The 14,345-nt window shown below is 38.8% G+C and overlaps 1 pseudogene; it reads right to left on the minus strand.

The window, feature by feature from the left end:
* LOC116906176 overlaps positions 1-7,583 on the minus strand; it is a 143,142-nt pseudogene extending 135,559 nt beyond the window's left edge.
* Positions 7,584-14,345: the final 6,762 nt, after the last annotated feature.

The following is a 14,345-nucleotide window of genomic DNA, read 5'->3' on the forward strand; positions in this document are numbered from 1 at the left end:
ATGAGTAGGCTTCATGCCAGGGGTCCTCAGCTATAACACAAGGGAAAACATTCAGTTGAGCTCTTCCCACCCTGGCGAGATAGCTGAGTCTTGGGGAAAGAATGGAAATGAATTTTAAGCTTCTCTTGTTTTTTTTTTTTGTTTTGTTTGTTTGTTTGTTTGTTTTTGCTGTTTATGTGTTATAGAAATAAACAACTCCTTTTTTCTTTTCTCTTTTTAATTAATCATTCCATTTGTTTATATCTCAAATAATATCACACTTTATAGTTACTCCTCCACTAGCCTCCCATCCTAAATCCATGCCCCCCTACCCTTTGCCTGTATGAGAGTGCTCCCCCATCCACCCGCACTCTCTTGCCACACCACTCCAGAATCCCTCTACAGTGGGATATCGAGCTTCCCCGGGACCAAGGGCCTCTCATCCCATTGCTGTTAGGTAAGGCCATCCTCTGCTACATATGTATCTGGAGCCATGGATCCCACCAAGTACACTCCTTGGTTGGTGGTCCTGACTCTTGGTGAGCTAAGTGGTCAGGCCACCAAGGCCTATGTTGTTCTTCTAATAGGGATGCAATCCCTTCCCCCCCCAGTCCTTCTGCCAGCATCAGCAACCTTCTGCCTCCATCAGGTTCCCTGAGCACCCTCTGATGGTTGGTTCCAAGCATCCATATCTGCATTAGTCAGTTGCTGGCCGGACTTCCTCAAGACCCTTCACACTAGGTTCCTGTCAGCAATTCCCTCTCGACCATGCAACAGTGTTGGGTTTGGTGATATAAACGACTCTTAATGTAACTTGATGCATATGTTCTGATTCATTGAACCTGGCAAGTTGGTAATCAATGCATAATGACACATAGTTGCCTAAACAAGACATGTTCAATAACAAAACGAGTGGATATACTCAAGTGTAAGAGATAAATCTCGTAAGACTGACCCCTAGATAAAGAGCTACAGGTAATTAAGGCCTGGTAAGAGGGACAATTAGTCTCCAGTCTCCTGCAGGAACTATCCTTCGATAGGTTATCCAATCCTAAGTGGTCAGTCGTAAACACCTATAGATATAAGGATTAACAAATGGAAGTATGTGTGTGTGTGTGTGTGTGTGTGTGTGAGAGAGAGAGAGAGAGAGAGAGAGAGAGAGGTACATGGTCAATGCACCAATTAAACAAGTCATGAATTTGAAAGTGAATTAATGATAGTTCCATAATTGTATATGAAAATTTAAAAGTTAATGGGTAAAATAAATAAATGAATAAATTTCAAAAGTAGATTTCTTTTGTAAAGAAATTAATTTCATTATTTAGTCTAAGAAGTTGATTACAGAACAATATAATTGGATTTTTAATCTCCCTTTGTTTTTATTTTCTTGTTTAATACCCAGATAAATACCACATTGCATATGTCTTTTAACATCTTAATATCTTGACTTATACCTCCTTAATATTTTTCCATTCTTTGTAGTTTACTGAAGAAATAATCACATCTTTTATTTCTTAGATTTAGGCAAGTTTGGATTTTAGTATTATGTTTTGCTATCATTCAACACATGATTCTGACTTTGTTTCCCTTAATTTTGAATAAAATTGAATCATTAATCTGATTTAGATCCAGTTCAATAGCATCTCATTACATATATTTTTCTAAATTGATATAAAGGAATATTTTCATTCTTAATATTTATCATAAATGATACTATAATAAATTCCATATGCATATGCCTTTGCTCATTAACTCATCAAATTTATTTCAAATAAATTATTAAAAGTCTCATAGAAAAAAAGACATATATTCTTTTAAATTTTATTTTATTGGATTGTATTTTCTTTTTTAAAACATAGATTACTTTATTTAAATTTTAAAAACAGGTTTAAATGTATTCTTGAAAATTCTTTAAGCCTTAGATCCTTTGGATGAAATTGCTAGAATATCTTTCCTAGAAGCAAGCTGCAGAAGCCTCTGTAATTATGGGGACTCTCTCCTGCCAAAGAATCTCTGAATCTGTTTTGTGGCAGTGACTCCCCCAAACATCCCCTGCTGCCAACGCCAATTCCATCCTATTCCATCAGGGGAAATCCGCACCTTATTCCTTCTGTGCAGTCTTCCTTCCTTTTCCACTCCTGGAGGAACATTTTTGAATACCAAGTGGCAGTGCTAAGGAAAATGCAGAAAAGCATCATGACAGATGAACCATCAAGGACCAGAGTGAGATAAAAACAAATATAACATATTCTGGCAAACCCTGCGTATCCAACTCCAGGCCTTCCACTATACATCGACTGAAACCTGGGCAGTGTCCTCATACTGTTTGCCATTTCCAAATATTTCTTTCTTTTTTTAAATTGGATATTTTTCTATTTACATTTCAAATGTCATCCCCTTGCCCTGTCTCCCATCCATAAACTGCCTATCCTGTCCACCTTCCCACTTCTTCTAGGAGGGTGTCCCCCCTCCCCAACCACCCTTTCCCACCTCCCTACCCTGACATTCCCTACACTGAGGCATCAAGCCTTGGCAGGACCAAGGGCCACTCTGTCCACTAATGCCCAACAAGGCCATCCTCTGGAGCCATGGGTCTATCCATGTGTACTTTTTGAATGGTGCTTTAGTCCCTGGGAGCTCTAGTTGGTTGGTATTGTTGTTCTTATGGGGTGGCAAACACCTTCAGCTCCTTCAACCATTTTTCTAACTCCTCCATTGGGGATCCCTGTTCTCAGTTCAATGGTTGGCTGCTAACATTCACCTCTGTATTTGTCATGCTCTGGCGGAGATTCTTAGGAGACAGCTATATCAGGCTCTTGTCAGCATGCACTTCTTGGCATCAGCAATATTGTTTAGGTTTGGTGGCTGTATACATATGGGCTGGATCTCCAAATGGAGCAGGCTCTCAATGGTCATTCCTTCAGTCTCTGCTCTAAACTTTATCTCCATATCTCCTCCTATGAATATTTTTGTTCCCCCTTTTAAGAAGAACTGAAGCATCAGCATGTTGGTCATCTTTCTTGAGCTTCATGTGGTCTGTGGATTGTATCTTGGGTAATTCAAGCTTTTGGGCTAATATCCCTTTATTAGTGAGTGCATACCATGTGTGTTCTTTTGTAATTTGGTTACCTTGCTCAAGATGATATTTTCTAGTTCCATCCATATGCTTATGGATTTCATGAACTCATTGCTTTTAATAGCTGTGTAGTACTCCGTTGTGGAGATGTACCATGTTCTCTGTATCCATTCCTCTGTTGAGGGACATATGAGTTCTTTCCAGCCTCTAGCTATTATAAATAAGGCTGCTATGAACATAGTAGAGCACTCCACATTTTTCTCATGGCAAATGCTTACTAGATTGAAGAGATCAGCATTGAAAGCCCATTTGTTTAAGAAAAAGGTGTCTGATCAGAGTAGGATATGGAAACCAGGGTTGTCCCCCCCCCTTTTTTTGTTTCAAAATCATAAAAACAATTCAAAGAGTGAGGAGAGATATAAAGGAGGGTTGGGAAATAGAGGAGTGAAAAGATAAATAACGTGATTAAATGATAACCTCAAATACTAGTAAGTATCTTGCTATTTGTTAAAGGAAGAGAATCATACTTGCCACACCTGAACATTTATTTCAGCATATAATTTTCTTACATTTACATGCCAGCCACTAGTTTTTATTTGGAGCTTTAGTCTTTCATTAGCTTGGAACTCATTGATGAGACTAAATTGGCCAGCCACTAACCACTGATGATCATCCACCTCGGCATCAGAATAACTTGATGAAAAGAACACATCACTTCTCCCTGTCTTTTAATATAGATGTTGGGAATTAAACTCAGATTCCCGTGCTTGTGTGGCAAACACTTTCATAGACTCTATATGTCTTCCTTATTCCAGAGAAACCACAGTGGGTACAGATTTTTGTTTATTATTCTGTAAAACTGCTCAAAGGCTTCCATTAGCATGCATCATTCTTTCAACTCGTGATCACATCCTTCTCCCTGGAAGCCAGAACTGTCTTCCCAATTGTTCCTGAAGGTGATCTTGTATCTACCACAAAGTTTCCACAGCAAAACAGCTTCTGTTGTTGGACTGCACATTCCTTAGCAGCCTTGGGAGGGGTGGGAGAGGGGTGATGTCAGGATAATATATTAGGCTATTTCATATTATCACCTTGGGAGTTTTGAGAATCTTTTGGTATTTTTCTAACAAAGCAGCAGTTAATATGAGAAACATCCAAAACAACGATGATTTATTTTTCAATGTTCCTTTCTGAAATCAGTTCAAAATTAATTTTAGAAAATTATTAATCTGGGTGTTCAGTCTTTAATAAGTAAATACTGGTATAAGATCCAAATCGAAGTGTAGGATAAAATTAACTAAGGAAATAGGAATGCATTGCCACACACGATGCATAGCACACTGACTATGGATCAAAACAGTTCATCTTAGTCTTCGGGATTTAGGATTTGTTTCAGTTTGAATTGACTCTCACACCCTCATTCTCAATAAAGTTGTACTGAAGGTGTATCCTCTAGTATTTTGTTTCTAAATCATTCCAAAACTCGTGTCTTTAGAGGTTTTTATAAAGCTAAAATGTGTTTATTTCTTTGGGCCATAATCCAGTATTAGGTCAGAAATGGTAGGGGAATTTGGACTGTGCAGGCAAACATGGAAAAAGCAAAGAAGAATCATAAAGGAGGCATCAGGGTGCCTCAAAAACAAACAAACAAAAACAAACAAAGAAAAAAATCATGGGACCGCAGGAAGCTAGAAGAGTTCTTCAACTCAACATCAGAGTAGAGCAAACTGGTTCACTCAGACAACCAGGTGTTGGCGTCTTATGACAGCCACAAGAATGCTATTTAGTGACTGTGGGCATGGAGACACTATGGCAGAAGGAAGAAGCATGAGCCTGGGGAATTATGTCAATTTTCATAGCACACTTGTTCGGCTATCATTTTCTTCTGGGTGTGTGCTCTTCTCCTAAAGCTGCTAGGACACATGCTAATTGTGGGTGGTTCTTTCTGTGTCCATCTCTGCCTTGGCAGAGTTAACCAGTCACAGACAGAAAACATTAAAGAAAATCGTGCCAGTTCTGAATATGCACGAGGGTTTTTTGCCTCTAATTATTACATATATTAATTCAGTACTATAGCTATTTATATATCAATTATGTTTTATTTTATTAGCTGTTGTCAGTAATTCTGGAGTCATTTATAGTGTGAGAGAAGATATCTATGGTAATAGGCATATAATGTATAATCTTCCCTAAAGAAATGGATCGATTATGAGTTCTGTATCTCCCTGAAATATCTTAAAGAATTCTGTGTGTGTGTGTGTGTGTGTGAGAGAGAGAGAGAGAGAGAGAGAGAGAGAGAGAGAGAGAGAGAGAGAGAGAGCAACGGCCTTGGTTTTCTGGGATAGCTTGCCAGAAGTACAAATTGTAACCTTTCTCTCCAAACTCCCAGCAAGTCACGCAAGCCTTCAGCTTCACAAAGTCAGTTCTCAGGTTCCTGGTTTCCCTTTCAAGGGAAGCAACTCAAAAAAATAGGTAGCTGAACCCTCAGTGGTACACACCTTTAATTCTAGCACTCAGGAGGCTGAGGCAGGTGGATCTCTGTGAGGTAAGCCTAGTCCACAAAGAGTTTGAAGCCAGCCAGAGTTAGTGAGACCCTGCTTCAAACCAACTCTGCTCCACCATACAAAACAATTTAAACAGGGAACAAAAACCCCCTGGGATTTTCAGTGTAGGGATTAAAATCAAATGAGGAAAAAAATGCTCTGGATCCAGAGTTGGGAAACATGGTTGGCATGAATTACTTTACAATTTTGTGAAAATGGGTGGAAGGACTGAAGGTCTCCACAGAAGAAAAATGACAAAAAACTTTTACAAACGAGGATCCATTCGATAGATTTAACAAAACAAAACAAAACAAAAACAAAAACCTCTTCTTCATGGAGACTTCAGCTTCTAGAAATAGGAAGGGTCCAAACAGATAGCCTGCCTAAGCAGATCACAAGGAGTCTGCCAAAGCCAGCCGTCTTTGAGGGCAGACTAAATATGACAGACAGGGGGAAACAGGAAAAGAACCCTGAGTGAGAAATGCTATCAATGACAAAAACCTCAGCTGAGGTTTCAAAATTGGCGGCTAACCTTGATTCCTCTCTTATTCTGTAGTAGGGCCACAAACCTCGACCAAGCAGAGTAAAAAAGGCTAGAAATGGAGACTTGAAGATGGTGGGTTTTGACTCCTGATTTTAGTTTTCAATTTATTTTCTGCTATAAGTGGCTGGGAAACCTGGACTCTAAACACCAGAGTCAGTCGGAACTGGTTTTTGTTGTTGTTGTTTGTTTGTTTTTGTTTTGTTGTTGTTGTTGTTGAAATAAGTGGGTGGGTGACCAGGATGAGGGCAGAACACTCCCCCTCCCCATGCTCTGCTGGCAGTCTCGGGAGTGAAAATGAATTGCACTTGACAGAACCTTTAGTGCAGTGGGAGGGGGTGAGCAGGAGTGGCAAGCTGGGGAAGGGACCTACCGCAGTTCTCAGCTCCCCTCTCCTGTAATGTTTCTCCACTGGTGGCATTCTCTGCGGCCTCGGAGGCCTTCTTTTTCTTCTTTTCCTGGGTTTTCCGACTTGCAGAACTCTGGAGAAGAGCCTTCAGCTCTGCATCCTGAACCTCCGTCTCTGGCTTGTACAGGTCAGGCTCAAAGGGACCAGTGGTTATCCGCATGGGGCTATTAGGCATGAGTAGAATTGTAAATTCAAACCGGGCAGCAAACTCACCCTCCTTCTCATAGAGAACATTAAACGGCTGTAGTAACTCATCAGTTACTACTACAGTTGGCACAGTCTACTATACCCATTCGAGCCTTCTTCTCATCTTCAAATGCTCTTCCTGTAAACCGCAAGGCATCAAAACGCCTTTCCACTTCACTGAAAATGGCACTTGAAGTTTTCATTTTCAGGCCATACTGTTTAGTGGAGTCTCTCTTGTAAATGGTGGTTCTCTGCTTTGCATCTTTGGCCTTGCCTTCTCAAGATGATGAGGACATCCACAGCATAAACCTCATGCACCTCAAATTCTGCCTTTTCGTTGTCCTTCTGCTGGTCTGTAGGATTCTGGGTAATGGTTTTCTCTCCATCAATCACGTGCTGCTTCAACTGGTATGACAGCACACCTGCTGTTGGCGTGCAATTAAATAAGTGAGCAACTTTGTTCCAAGTTTCTGTCACTTGTGTGTTCTGCTTTCCAGTTTTGACCAGTCGTAAAGCAGCTTTAGCACATAGATCAGTGGCCTTAATGACATCTACTTTCCACCCTGTTACCTGGGTCCCCTGAGCTACATATATTACAAAAATGTGAGCCACATTGACAATGAAGCCATCCCCATGAACCCCAAGGTCAATTTTTACCAAGTCACCTTCCTTGAGTACATAGTCCTGGTCACTCTTCAAAAGGGAGAAGAGACACACACACAGTTACTTATGGAAATGCTGGTGGGAAAGGCAATACCGTTCTTCATCTCCTTCTCCTTCTTTAAGATCTTCCCTGTCTCTTCCATAATCATGATGTCACCTTTCTCCACAGGAGCTCAGTGCAGACACACCTGAGTAGTTTGTCCCCAAAGTCCAGCTGCTGCTCTTTGCCCAACATCTTCCTATGGCCCTCCTGCAGCTTTGTCTTTCTCTGACCCTATTGGCCTCCATCTCCTTTGTTCCTCAGCCACAAGCTGTAGCCAGAGTCTCCTTAAAGAATTTTTGATGGATACTAAAGTATGATTATACATCCCTAACATACTGCAAAATCCTTGTCAGAACACCCATGAACATTAATGTCTCAATCTTGTATATCATGTGCATGAATCTTGTAAGGAAATCATCAGCTTTGTGTGTTTCTGATTGGTCTTTTCTCTTAATTATAAATGAAAGAAAGGAGCAATATCTATTAAAATATTGCAATTACTGTCTTCCCCTGTAATTAAACTATATATTCTGCTTATTCTACTCTTCCCATCCATAGATGAAACGCACACACACACACACACACACACACACACAAAACAATATGGATATACATGAAAACTATTTTCCATGTAATCTTTTTTATTCTTTTTATTTTTTTTGGAGCTGGGGACCGAACACAGGGCCTTGTGCTTGCTAGGCAAGCACTCTACCACTGAGCTAAATCCCCAACCCCTTTCCATGCAATCTTAACCATGAAAAAATAATAGATGATTAAAATTATACAGAACAGGAAGAATCATCATTTCCCTGTGGAAACCAATATACAGTGAACACTTTATAAGACACCAGATACTCCCTTCTCACAAACAATAATTTTAAAGAAACTTCTGAAGAGAAACTATTTGTCCATTGTGTACACATTTCCAAAGAAATAAATAAACATATAGAATTCATTGTGATACTACCTTTTACTTTGAGTCAAAAGCATGAAGTAAGAAACTCTCTGATTTTTGCATAGTCATCCTGTTCTAATCCTATCCTGTGCCTATTTCTTACAATAGTTGACGCACTCCTTCCCCTCCCTTGGTGAATTCCCATGTGGACCTCCAGACAGAGGAGTAGGCCACTGTTTATCTTTTCTTTGTATTTTGCAGTGCCAATCAATTTTCTTTCAAAGGTGTCCCTGCAGTGGATATGTATTCCATCCCTATACTTTACTCCAGGCATTCTGCATGAATTCGATTAAAAACAGATAAAATGTACACAGAACAGCATTGAAACATCTGCATACATTGTTGCTTTTATTTTTTCCTCTACAGGGCTTTCAGAAGTTATTCTTTTGTTGTTTCTGACTTAACAAAACTGCCAGTATTTACTGGCTTTCTAGGTTAGGAAGAGATAGAGGACTCTGAAAAAGTCCCTAAGGTTTAGAAAAGCGAGATAAGACTGATATTGCTACATTACACTATCAAACAAAACGTTCTATTGTTGCCTGTTTTTGGGCTCTCTGGGCTTCTGACTTGTCCTCACTGGGAGCAGATGCAGCTTATGCTTCGGCAGTAAGAATCCCACAGCAAGTGCTCCTCCCAGATGCTGTACAAGGAAGCACTAGTACTTTCAGAGTCACATCTGGCAGCCAGTGACTGAGGAAATAGACCATGGGGAATCTCCCGGGCTGCCAGCTCCACTTTGAGAATTTCTGTGGTCAGAGGGGAGAGCTAGACTTCACTCCCAGAAGCAGCTGTCATCAACACAGAGCAGCGGCCAAGTGCAATCCCTTCCAGCCAAATCCCTTATCGGGGATTTCCTTTCAATCCAATGATACATTATATCTCAAATTCTAAAATGGTGTGGTACTTTGCAATGTTGATAGCATGCCATTCTTTTTTCCTCCAAAGTCAAAAGCTCTCTGGGGTTGCCAAGATGTCTTTCAAGAGAAGCTAAGCTTCTTTTGTGTTTTCATGGTCTCTCGCATTGTGAGTCCTTATTCATTTTTAACTTTATATTGCTTCTTTATAAATTTCACATTATGCATCTCAATTCTACTCATCTCCCCTTCCCTCCCTTTTCCCTACCCTTCATACTTAAAACATCCTCACCAACAGAAAACAAAAAATCTTGTGGAAACTGTGTGTGTCCCACTGAGTACACTTTTGTCCACAATTCTTTGTTTGCGAACAATCATTGCAATGAGTCATTGGTCTGGCTGAAGGCCTCCAGCTTTTGCTACTCTATCAATATTGGAACTTCACTGGGACTCCTCTTGAATATCCTCTTGTTGCCTTGAGTCATGGAGATCCTATAGTTTTGGATCTGTAGTATCTATAGTATCTGTAATATCTGTAGTATCTGCCCTTTGTACACTCCAGCAATTCAGGTGGATGGGGGGATGTTGAGGAGGGATATGGGCTCATCCTTAAGAGTACTCAGTGACAACTCATCATTGTGAAATGACTCCTCCCTAGGGTTTCTTTAGGTGCCTATCAACCTCATTGGATAAGGATAAATGATTCATTTAGTGCTTTATCCCCACTATTTTCTGCTATGACTCTAGTATATACCTTTAAAATATCAGGTTAAGAGCATTGACTGTTCTCCCAGAGGTCCCGAGTTCAATTCCCAGCCAGCACATGGTGGTTCACAACCACCTGTAATGGGATCTGATGCCCTCTTCTGGTGTGTCTGAAGTCAGCAACGGTGTACTCGCATACATAAAATAAGTAAATAAAATCTTTAAAAACAAAAAGCTTTGATTTTGTTCATGTTACATGTTTTATTTATTTCTCTTTATGCAGAGCCCTGTACTGCATAGTGCATCATACAATAACATGGTTAACAGGGAGTCGGTGCTTTGTTGATATATGCTGGGCCAAACCTCCCACAATAATTATTTTTTTAGATAGTAGCATGTTTGTTTGCTTATTTTTCTATGAGAAACCAAGCTCAGTAGGTTGTAGAACCTTTTGTTGTACTTGCTTGTGTAGAAAGTTCAAGATGTTTCTAGAATAAGGCATCCACTATTTTAAGTAGCTTTTGGAAAACATGAAGCACAAACTGGAGGGAACAACAAGTTGGGTGTGTTGTTCTGAGTTCCTGAAAATGATTTAATCTACCTTAGGCTTAATTAAAAATTGTTTACTTGTAGAAACAATTGATGTGTCCTCAGTAAGGCACAGTAAAAGTAAATATTGGCGGTGTGCATGACAAGAAAGCATGAACAAAAAGTCTCTACGTGATATAAAGATAAAAATTCAATATTAATTACACAGAGGAAAACCCAAACCGAACTATATAATATGATGCCTCTGTTAATGAACTTTAAAGGGTAGGCAGATTTCTCAATGCATGGGAATTGATAGATCCATTAATTAATTGGTGCACATGGGAAAGGCATGAGTCAAAAGAGCCCACTAACAACTGGGAACTTCAAAGAGGAAGGAAGGAAATGCTGGTTTTAGAAAATGTAAAATATTTTGTATGTTTTGCACGTCATAAATATTTTATTACATTTCTTACAGCAATATCATTATTTACTTTAACAAATGTGAACCTTTGTGGCACAATTCACAGCGAACTTCTTTCCTCATAGTTAACACACCAACAATTACACTGTTTCAAATACAATAAAGTTATACATAAATATATTGCCATCTCTGGAAATGAAGTTGAAAATACATCAGGGGTAAATTATTTTTAGGTAAAAGGCAGTTTAAGTGATAATGAAGAGTCAAGGTACAATTCAATATCTGGCTCTAACTCATCGTCGGAAGTCCAATAGTTTAACTCTCTAACTCAGGGCCTCTTTTGTCCTTTCAGTACCTTGTAGAGGACATTGTTTAAAATGCAATTAGAATACGACGTTTCAGGACCTAACGATTAATAATTAACCCAGATAGAACAAGAAGAAGCAAGAGAGGAAGAGAAAGAATGAAGTATGAAAACAGGAGAAGGAGGAAAATGAAATAAATGGGAAAAGGTGTAGGAGATACCACAAGAAAACACTTGGAACCCAGAGAGTCAGATCAGTACTAACATGCAATTACCATGAAATTTGAAGTGGATATATCCAGAATAGCTTAGGGGATGAAAATACAGCAATTCTGTTCAGTTTCTGTGTCCTTAACCCTTGTTAAATCTTAGTTTTTGGGAGCTAGTTGGGATAAATAGGAAAACTGCTACAAACATTTATAAATTCACCAGTAACAACAGCATAATGCTCAGAGAGGTCTACCAAACAACACAGCTTATGTTATTTTTCTTAATTGCCCACTTGATTGCTTGCTAAGAGCCTCTTGCTGAAGACACCACACTCATCTATTGAGAAAGAATAAAAATTCAAGTTAGCTAGCTTCCTGCCAGCTATATGTATTATGTATTCCTGGTACATAATGTGCTATAAACAGGGCTCTAGAGAAAAGGCTTCAAAAGTATGACTTACCTGTGAAATTTAGAAACTATAATTCCAACCTGTAAACAGCCACTCTGCAGTTGAATTTGAGGCCCATTCTGTAACGGGATCAATGCCTGGTCCCATAAACTCAGTCAAGAACCCAAGGCATCAATTCTACGGGAAAACTTACTGGTGGTTTTTAGTCAGACAGGGAGCCAAAGGGCTTTCTAAGTAGTTTATTTTTGTAAGTAAGCTTTATGCCAACTTTAATCAGTAAAGATTCTTTTTGTCATGAATGACAATGAATATAAAGGCCCTTTGATTCCTAAGTTACTGAGAATAAAATTAACGGTCAAATGATCATCCCTAGACAGGACATTTTATTATGCCTAATGCTCAGAATTATTGAAACCAAGGAGATATATAAGGAAAAGAGGGAGAAAGCCTGCAGAAGCTGTTACATTCATAAACCTACAGTATCTGTGGTTGTCTGCAAATGACAAACACAAGGTCAAGCCCCTTAACATTCCAACATGGGCAAAGGAAGTGTTCATTAGGCTCCTCCCCTAGCAGAAAAAGTTTTAGCAGTAGATGGCAACTGGAAGAGGTAGAAGCAGTTTTCTCCGGGGTTGCGTCCTGGAGTAGGTTGATCACGTATCAATAGGCGGCTTCACATCTATGAAAATAGAGGCAACACTACGTTTTGGATTCCTTTATTTTAAAAAGAAGAACATGAATTTGTGTTGTGTATATTGAGGGGTGAGCTTTGAACAGTAGGTAGGAATTTTATAGGTTGTGGACATGATCTTCACATGCTGTATACATTTATGAAATTCACAATGAATGAAAGATATATAAAAACAAAGAAAGTAGCCAGTTAATACAATATGCATGCATATATATTATATGTACATATTAATGTGTACAACATATAAATACAATTATATATGTATATATACATATATCTATATCTATATTTATATCTATTGATAGGTAGGTAGATAGTTTGATAGATAAATAAAGTGAAGAGAACTAAGAAATGCTAAGATCAGGGTGAAATTATTACTAAGTTCTTTTTGTGATATGTAACTGTATTTAAATGTAAACCAGAAAAGAAAGTAAAAGTCATGAATGAAAAAATTAGAGAAGCAATTGCGGAAGTTATCAACACCTGGTCTCCTTATCAACATTAATGGCAAGCACATATGTATGCTTATACTTAAACACCACATGTGTGCATGTACACACACACACACATACATACACACACACACTCACACATGCATACACACACACACACACATACACATATACACAGAGAGACCACAGCATAAAAACAAAGCTTGATTTAAGTATTTATATTACTGAGAAATTTATTGTAATATTAAATAATTATTAATGCCTATGACTTTTGCAATTCTTTCAACTGATCGAGCTAGAGTGCTTTTGCAAAGACAGTCATCCAATACTAGCATTTAAAGTGAAAAAGAGAAAAAGAAAAAGAAAGAATTCTGAAGCCAGGGCATCCTTAGTGTGCCAAATCATTGGTTATACCTCAATAGCCATTGCTGATCAAAAATATCGGTATGACAACTACCAGAGTAAGATATGTACCAAGTATAATCTCTGGGAGGACATGGGAATTCAGTAAGCCTAAGGCAACACGCACTGACAATAGAATTTCTGAGCAGATAAAGTGATGTTCCTATCACTTTCATTTTCTTGACAATATAAGGGGAAAACTGAACAAACGCATTCTTTTCAAACATTTGAGACTACATGGAAGCATATCATAAAAATAAAGTCCAAATTTGTTAGATGTCTTGTACAGTCATAGCTATGCTAGAATATTACTTACTACCAATTTGTACAGTTTAATTTCTCAGTGTGTAACACTCAGGACCCTGAGTGCTCACCCAGATCGTACATTCTTGTTGGCCTTCTGGGAATAGTATCAACTTTCATGTAGCAGTTCATCGTAATTGATTTGGATAGAACAAGAAAGATCACTTCTCAGACTAAGAGAACACACCACGAGGCACAGCTGTTCTTTCTCCGCTGAAACAAGTGGTTCTGGCATATGTATTCTTCAAACCTCTGTAATGTGTTACTGCAGAATTTGTTTTAGTCCAAATACAAACCAGAATTTTCTCTGAAGTACTTTAATTTCTAGGAAGAGTGGCTGGCCTTCAGAGACATGAGCTGGATTGGTTTAGCTGTCACTTACTTATTGACAAAGTATGCCCAGAAAGCAGTCAGCAACAAGGAGTTCCCGCATCAGTCACCCTTGTCTGGGGTTTACAAGGGTACTAGTTCTGAGAGTGTAATGTGATTTGTATCCTTTCTAAGGATGAAAGCAGTCCCCATTTTCTCTCAAATTTTGAATGCATCTCCAAGCAAAAACAAAAATTGAAAAGTCCTTTGTTTGTTCTTAAATAGAAACTCACTTTGAATAATGACACTTACACAGAATACATTTTCTCTAGAGATCTGTAAAATGTATAAGACAGAAA

Source organism: Rattus rattus, chromosome 7 (assembly GCF_011064425.1).
Source record: "Rattus rattus isolate New Zealand chromosome 7, Rrattus_CSIRO_v1, whole genome shotgun sequence".
NCBI lineage: Eukaryota > Metazoa > Chordata > Mammalia > Rodentia > Muridae > Rattus > Rattus rattus.